Source organism: Carassius gibelio, chromosome A23, assembly GCF_023724105.1.
Source record: "Carassius gibelio isolate Cgi1373 ecotype wild population from Czech Republic chromosome A23, carGib1.2-hapl.c, whole genome shotgun sequence".
NCBI classification, from domain to species: Eukaryota; Metazoa; Chordata; class Actinopteri; order Cypriniformes; family Cyprinidae; genus Carassius; species Carassius gibelio.
The window spans coordinates 9,207,852-9,217,206 of record NC_068393.1 but is presented as its reverse complement, the minus strand read 5'-3'; the positions used below and the strand labels follow the sequence as shown (position 1 = coordinate 9,217,206).

Below are 9,355 nucleotides of genomic sequence, written 5' to 3'. Positions count from 1 at the left end.
GGGTTACTCCGCCGCGGTATCCCCGAAGCAATCTAAAATAGACAGAATATAAACACTTATTATAGGTGCACCCTAGTGATTCAGGACAAGCTAAAAACACGGTTTGGAAAATGGATTCATAGTGTACTCACTTATTATGTTCATTTTTCTACATTTTGAACACAAACAAAGTTACGGACTGCAGCTCTGATTGGTTGTTTTTTACCGGGAGCGCATGACTTTCTGCAAATGGCAATAGGACCACTGGGAGGAGCCAGAGGAGCTTGATTTTTTTTTCACAGATTATCTGTCTCATATTCTACTGTCAGGACATAATCAGAGCCATATAGAGTGAGAGTTGCGACAACTCCATTGACTCCAATGGAACGCTTTTTTTACAGCAATGGCGGCTCGTGGAGCCTCTCAATAGTTCCCGGAAGTAGCAGCAAACCTATGCCGCGCCGTAGAAGATGCAGCAGAACAAACCGTTTGCGACGCACTTTTAACAGGTAAGACGTTTAAATAATAAGATTGAATATTATCAGTACATCTTAATAACAATAAATTGCAAATTAAAACCTTCTAGCAGATAATCACTCATTAAATTAGTAGATTTAAGGTTTGTTATCAGATAACTAACAGATTAGGCTAGGACTGGAGCTGAATAAAGTTAGTAACGAACACCCTAATAATTGTAAAATCTGTTCTCATAATTCAGTTTCATCCATCGTGTTTGCAATTAGAAAAAAAGGAGTATAAACATTTTTTTGCAGGGTGGGGAAAGTTAGCTAACGTTACGTAGCCTATTACGTTAGTTCAATATAACGTGTGACAGCGGTGAGTGGAAGTGGTATAAATGAGGTTATAAAGTTTGTTCCTTATTACACGTATTAAATTACTTAATAATAAAATGCACCCTATTGATATACATTTAGAGTGAATTGAGTTTGCAAAAACATGGGTGGAGTGTTTTTAGTCATTGTGATTCATTTACTATTACCTGTCTATATTATATAATAATACTGTATTATATACTTAAACTTGTTAGTGTATAAAAGTAACATACTGTAACATTCTGTGGGTTCTGGTGGGTGGAGGATTAGTGGTGCCACTGAAGTGTTCTGTGATGGAGCATCAGTGATGATGCAGGTCAGGAGAGCTGAGGGGACCTTTTTTTTTTGATAGCTGAATTTTCATTATTTTTCTTAGTGCTGCCTTTGCATTGCTTGATCTTTATTTTTTTTTTTCTTGTCTCTTAAATTTTTTTAATAGACCCAGGTAACTGGCTGATGGTTCACAGGAATGCTGACTGGCTGCTGGTTGACTGGGCAGTGTCACCTGTCCCTGTCTCTCCTCTCTAGCCATGTCCTTTTTCTTCACTCTCACTTTCCCTTCTCTGAGTGTCCTCGTTCTTTTTTCCTCAACCTTTGAAACTGATAGAGGTAGAATACATGGTTTTGCTAATTTTAAATATTGAAAATATCACATCACTTTACTTCAACTAGTACGAGTTTGTACTTATTATATATGAATCACCTGAAATAACATAGCTGTAATCAGTAGCCATTTCTTGTATGTTCACAGGTCTAAGGGTGCATCGTGGAGCAGGGCCCTCCTCTTTTTGACCACAGGACGATGTACAAAGATTGTGGGAATAGCATCTGGTCTCAGCCTACTCTTGAATTTTTTGGTCATGACAAATTGCATTGCCGCAATTTGTCTGCATACTGACTTCAGTTTAGTTTCCACACACACCTTTTTTTTTTGTCTACCCACATACAGTACATATCACATGGTGGTTAAATGCACAGTTATAGGTAACACTGATGACTCCCTGCAATGTCTCACCATGAGTCTCAGCTCCCTGGGTTTTGCAAGGCTTTGCTTGTTCCTTATTTCTAGTAAAACATTGTCAATGTAAAAAAGTGCAAATAAATGTAAGTATAATTACCTAACAATTTTTTGTTGTTGTAATTTTTATTTGTATTTAGATTGCTCCTGCTGACTTGAGCCAACCATTATTTTCTCCTCTCTATGTCAGCGGGGAAGCCATACATTCGCACACCTTTCTCTGACTGAGTGGAGCATCCCCATGCAGCACAGTAAACCACGGTGGAGACTATGCAAGGACAACATTAAAGAAAGGACACATACAAAATGCTTTTCATGCTATTAAATTTATTAGAAATGTATTCATGAATTGCTGTAAATAGTTAATTGTATAATTACAACTTAAAATAACTGTTTTCTATTTTAAAATGGAATATACTCCTGTGATGCCAACCTGAATTTTCAGCATCATTACTTTTGAATGGCAGTGTACATGTTTATATACGAGTATGCTTAAGTTGTTTTAAACCTGAATATATTGTATACATGAATAAGTATTGTAAGAATTATACTAGATATAATAGGTATATTATTTATAATACATAATTATATTACTATATGTAATTGTAAGAATTATAAACAGTAAGCTTCATTTTACATTTATTTAACATGCTAATTACTGCTGGTAACAGTTAATTGACCCATAGTGCGGTGCGAGCTGAAAATCACCTGTCACCAGCCTGTCTCTGTACTACCTGAAAGTCATCAATATGACATGAGTTAACATTAGATCAGTGAAAAAATGGACAATATGTAACGTAAAAAGGCAACAGTAACCCGTGTTTATAAAACTTAACGTTAGCCTGAAATACGTTTTTAAAATAACGGTAATTGAACACTAATCCTCAAATATTACCCGATTTGATATTTTAAAAGCAACATCGCTGTAACTACATACTCATGCTACATACATATGTCAGTGTGTTGTATAAACATATAAAATAAATGCATTTATTGACTCCTTATTACCAGAAATCGCAGTTCTGTCACTCTACTCTTATCAGTTTGAATGGCCGCCAACGCACTTCCTGGAACTATTTGAAGTCTACACGAATCACGTGACAACCAAACATTTCGAACTTCCGTTGTCGCAACTCTCTCTCTATATGGCTCTGGACATAATGACAGGTTTAATAAATATGTAAAAAATATTTTTTTACAAAAGTTCCCTACAGCACCTTTAACTATACCCTGTACAGTTAACTATATTGTCAGCTATACCCTGAACCTTGCTAACTCAAGGTATGTGGTTCCAAAAACATAAAAACAAAAGTAAGTTAATTCAACTCAAAATATGTTCCTGGCTTCTCTGTTGTGTGGAGGGGTTGGGATGAACTCAGATGCAGACATGAAGTACCAAACACAGGATTTATTAATCAAAAAAAGGGGAAAACAAAACCCACGAGGGGGAAAACAACGACTAGGGTAGACACTAAATTACTTTACAAGACACGATAAACAAAGACTCTGAACACTAACTACAAACAAACACTCACGGTTATACAAAGACTTCTTAAAGGGGTTACAAGGATACGATATCTCATGAGGCTGACAGGTAGAAACACATATGTGGAACAATGAACCGACAAAAGACAGAGCACACTAGGGGATCTAAATAGGGGAACTAATTAAGACACAACAGGTGGTACAGATAAGGCAATCACGACAAAACTAGGATAACAAGGGGGGCGGGGCAAGGGAACGAGACAACACAAACACATGGCCCAAAGACAAGGCCATGTGCTTGTACACAAAACACGGGTCTGTCATGATCCTGCCTCAAGACTAGAGAAAAGTCAGGACATGAAGGCAGAATCATGACATTCTCAAGACATTCTCAACAGAGAGAGGAATCTATGAGTCACTTTGGAAACGGATACTAAGAAAAAGTTTACCATGCTGTTTCTTATTTTGTCCAGTGGTCATTTACATGCTTGGTGCATATTGCCACCTAATTGATGGTTGTGCAATATATATATATTTTTTTTTTTCAAAATATTTTCTTTAATCCTTGAGAATAAGAGTAATATTGTTTGTTTGAGGCTAATTATATATTAAGTTATTTCAGATATGTATTTATTATATAGATACATTATAGAAAATGCTGATCCATGTGTGAGATGATAATATACAATGTAATATATATTAGTTAATTAAGCATTACCTTGTCATAATAGTATTTTATAATTTATACAGATGATAAAATTTATACAAACTGATATGCCGATAAAATATTATAACCCTATGAGTTAGACACAATAAAGTTCATATATAAATATATATGAGATGGTTTAGGGGTGAGCTGGACCGCAGACTGAAGGCAAAAGGGCCAACAAGTGCTAAGCATCTCTCGGGGAACTCCTTCAAGACTGTTGGAAGACCATTTCAGGTGACTACCTCTTGAAGCTCATCAAGAGAAGGCCAAGAGTGTGCAAAGCAGTAATCAAAGCAAAATGTGGCTACTTTGAAGAACCTAGAATATGACATATTTTCAGTTGTTTCACAACTTTTTGTTACGTATATAATCCCACGTGTGTTAATTCATAGTTTTGATGCCTTCAGTGTGGATCTACAATTTTCATAGTCATGAAAATAAAGAAAACTCTTTGAATGAGAAGGTGTGTCCAAACTTTTGGTCTGTACTGTATATATATATATATATATATATATATATATATATATATATATATATATATATATATATATATATATATATATTAGGGCTGTCAAAAATAGGCGTTAATTAGTTGTTTGTCGTTAATTACGTCAAATTTTTTAACGCATTTCATGCATGCGCAGTGTGACAAATTATTCAGGTTAGGAAAGTCTCGTCGATCTCTGAATTCTCAAGATAGTAAAAAACAGCGGCGAGCGCCGCGACGAAAACACCGAAGAAGCTTAAGGTTTTACCCCAGTTACTCTCAAATACATTCATGCCAAGCTCGTTAAACAGAGATGACTTTGGTAGTTGATACGCTGGAGCTTCTTCTTCCTGTTATAGCAGTGATCCTCAAATCTGGCTCGCGAGTTTCCTGCAGAGTTTAGCGCAGACTCCAATTAAACACACCTGCCTGTGATTTACTAATGATCCTAAAAACACTGATTAGCAAACTCATGCGTGTTTGATTAGGGTTAGAGCTAAACTTCGCAGGAAAGTGGATCTCACGAGCCAGATTTGAGGATCACTGTGTTATAGCGTCCTGTGTTTCACACTGCGCATGCGCAGAACGCCTACATGCAATGCAGCGAAAATTACAGCTGTTTGGGAAAGCATATGCATTTTTACTTGGTTTTACTGGCACTTGAAGCCTTCAGAACGTGAAAATATCGATCCTAAAGTATTGTGGCAGAACAAATGAACACCTCCCAAAAACAAGAGTGCCCAGAGTGCTGCTTATGTGATTGTGGCGCATGTTTTTGTTTCTGAGTTCATTCTTTCGAGTTTCTCTATCCATAATTTCATAGATATGTGGCTATATTTAACCACTGGTTCACCTAAAACTCTTACACTATCTGTAGTTAAATGGCATGGTTTGATATAGTGCTCAGGTAAATTTGATCTAAGTAAATGTTAAACTTTTGAAATTCAGAAAAAAAGAACCACATGATGAAACAATACATGAAAATTATGTATCTGTGTCCTGTTATTTATCTTTTGGTATGCATTTCAGAAAAAAAAAATGGTTAGGATTCAGGTGTAGTGGCAAATAGTGATTAATCATGATTAATCCACTGAAAATTCTGATTAATTTGATTAAAAATTTTAATCATTTGACAGCCCTAATATATATATATATATATATATATATATATATATATATATATATATATATATATATATATATATATATATATATTAGGCTATATACATAACTGTATTGTACTAATTATATACTATTGTATATATTACTATTATGTGCTATCTGTCACGCCCACTGAAGGCTCGCTCGTCAGTAGATCATATGCTGATCATGCATGCGCTGATAGTGCTGAAGTGAACTAACCCTGCAACATAGCCTGCTCTGGAGCAGGTTATCTTCAGAGAGCTAGTTGCTATTGATACTTACATAGCCTGAAAGTTACCATCAATTTTGGAACCATTACAGATGGTAACTAAACAAATTTTAGAGTTACAGGATTAGTTATGAGATGACAAAGCCAAACTTCTCCAATCCATCTTTGCTGGTACCATGATGCTGGGGATTAGGCCCGGTCAATACTAGGAGACTACTATCGGGTGGGATGTCCGCTGAGAAGACCTCATCCACACATCTCCCGGTAAGACTAAGGTGGGCAACCCATACGCACGACACAAAGGCACTACTGGACTTTGGGGAGGAGGGTAACTTTTTGGATTTTAAACTGGCTCAACAACTCCACATACTCATATTCCCCCTCACTCACAAGATATCCATCAATGCTCTTAATGGACAGCAACTCCCCTACATTTCTCATCTCACTGGATCCATAACCCTCATTACTTCTGGCAACCACTCAGAGAACATTACATTCCTCATACATTCCTGGACTCACCTGGCACCAGTGTTAATTTCGCTGACTAAATATTTTCGTCATTATTTTCGTCACGAATATATTTTTGCGGATGAAAACGAAACAAAAACTAAAATAGAAGGCACTGATGGAGACTAAAACTATGACTAAATTGATTGACATTATCGTCAACGAATAAAGGACGAGACGAAAATAGACTGTGACGAAAATCAAATCAGCAGACGGGAGAGATGCGAGGAATGAACAAAAGAACCGGCAAAATGGAACAGACGAGACTGCATGAGAGAAGAGAACCAATCAGAGCCTGACTTATTGAGACGTGAAGCGAAGGTTTTCAGTTTTTAAATGAGCTCCCGGGAAGACGGCATTCGAAGAGGTGATGTCTAAAAGAGCGACAAAATGTCCACAGCTCACTTCACGTTTGACAGCGAACAAAACAAAACAAAGCGTAAAGCACGCGGAGCGCTCATTCGTGGCAAGAACACCTACAATTTGAAAAGACATTTACAGACGAGCCAATTAATTAATTTCACAACAATGTTCTTTTGTTTATTGAGCTAGGCAAAATTGGAAGACAGCAGTGCGTAGATGTTGTAGCATTAAATATTACGAACTGAAAAGTACTGTAAAATAGCCCCTTCTTCAAGTTAGATGAGAGCACAATACTAATACGTAATATCATGATAAATACATTTGATTAATACTAATGTTTAGTATATTTTATAATGTTCTACTTGTTGACAATATCACAAATATTTATATATTAGTCATGTGAAACATGAATGTTCACATCCTATCATTATACATACAAATCTAGCAATATTGTAGTATTTAAAACATACAATATTGCTAGACAAATGAATACCTTATAAAATCTTGTTACTTTTTTTATCCACCTAGCTGCCAACTTATTAAATATTTACTTTAAATGTATGCACTTATTGTTCAGCTCAGCTGTAAGCTTTAAGGTCCTGGACCTAACGTTATTTTTCTTTTATTGATGGTCAATTGGCAGCTAGTTATTGTTTACATTATCATGACAGTGTTTGTTGCTGTATAAAAGCTTTTGAATCGAAATAAAGACACAGTTGTGTTGAAATAAAGTTGAATTTGTGTTTTATATATTTTGGTTAAGTTTGTTTCCTATACCAGCTGTAAAAAATTGTCTAGTAAATCTGTTATTGATTTTAGTCTTATTTTAGTGCACTAAAATACCAAGCAATTTTAGTCGACTAAAATAAGACTAAAATTAAAACAAATCAGATGACTAAAACTTGACTAAAACTAAAAAGAATTATAGTCAAAAGACTAAGACTAAAACTAAATTAAAATTTTGTGTCAAAATTAACACTGCCTGGCACCCGTAGTTCTTGGTCACCCCTGGCTCACTCTGCACAATCCCAGTGTCGATTGGGTACACAATTGTCTTGTGTCTGCTTGTTCGTCTGTGCCTGTTTCTGTGTTCCAGGAAAAGGCAGTGAATTTGTCTAATGTGCCCGAGGAGTACTAGGACCTGAGGGAAGTGTTCAGTAAGTCCCGGGCTGCTTCTCTACCTCTGCATCATCCTTACGACTGTGCAATAGACTTAGTACCAGGTTAGACTCTAAAGGCAAGTTATATTCACTTTCTGTTCCAGAGAGGGAGGCTATGCAGAAGTATATTTCTGATTCTCTGGCATCCAAGTTCATTTGTCCTTCCTTATCTCTGTGACCGTGTATCAATTAGGGGGCTGAACTACATCACGGTAAAGAATACTTATCCTTTGCCGTTGAAGTCTTCAGCCTTCGAACGGTTACAGGGAGCATCCATTTTCACAAAATTGGATTTATGTAATGCTTATCATTTGGTCAGCATATGGGAGGGCAATCAAAGGAAGACCCCTAAGGGGCACTTTGAATACTTGGTCATGCCCTTCGGGCTGTCCAACTCCCCAGCGGTCTTCCAAGCACTCATCAATGACGTGCTGAGAGATATGGTGGACCAGTTCATATATGTTTACCTGGATGACATATAGATTTTTTCATCTTCTCTCCAGGATCATGTTCAGCACGTCAGATGATTGCTTCAGTGGTTGGTAGAGAATAGGCTTTTTGTCAAGGTGGAGAAATGCGTTTTTGATGCACAGTCTGTTCTTTTCCTAGGGTACATCGTCTCGTCTGAGGGAGTGCGTATGGATACTGACAAGGTTAGGGCTGTGATAGATTGGCCAAGTCCAGATTCCCGTAAGGCCCTACAGAGGTTTCTGGGGTTTGCCAATTTCTATCTGCATTTTATTCACAACTACAGCCAACTAGCCGCACCTCTGAATGCCTTGACCTCCCTCAGAATGAAGTTCATGTGGTCCGATACAGCGGAGGCTGTATTTTCCAAACTCAGGAGTCTTTTCGTTTCGGGCTCCCATCCTCGTTGCCCCCGATCCATTGCGTCAGTTCATGGTGGAGGTCGATGCATCGAAGGTGGGGTAGGTGCAGTACTTTCCCAACGTTCTCCCGCAGAAGACAAGATGCTTCACTGCACGTTTTTTTCTCATAGTTTATCACCTGCCAAACGTAACTATGACATTGGTAAAAGAGAGTTGTTGGCAGTCAGGTTAGTGCTGGAGGAATGGCAACATTGGTTAGAAGGCTCAGGGGTGCCTTATGCTGTATGGACCGATCACAAGAACTTAGAATATATCAGAACCACCAAAAGACTCAACTCTAGGCAGGCTCGGTGGGCCCTTTTTTTTTTTTGGCCGTTTTGATTTGTCTTTTTTTGTACTGCATGGGTTCCAAGAACATCAAACCCGACTCTTTATCTCGTATTTTTGATCGTTCCGAACCCACATCTACTCCCGAGTGTATTTTATCCGAAACTCTAATTGTCTCCACTCTCAAGTGGGAGGTCGAATCGAAGGTCATGATGGCCTTATAAGGGGTAACGCCTCCACCCGACTGTCCACCGAATCGGTTGTTTGTGCCAGAGGGGTATCCGT

At 37.5% G+C, this 9,355-nt stretch overlaps 1 long non-coding RNA gene across 1 annotated transcript; it reads left to right on the top strand.

Annotated features, from left to right (window-relative positions):
- Positions 1–314: 314 nt before the first annotated feature.
- Positions 315–2,844, top strand: LOC127944286 (uncharacterized). Its single transcript, XR_008150324.1, has 3 exons — positions 315–488; positions 1,252–1,421; positions 1,564–2,844. It is a non-coding gene; the product is annotated as an uncharacterized LOC127944286 (long non-coding RNA).
- The last annotated feature ends 6,511 nt before the right edge of the window (positions 2,845–9,355 follow it).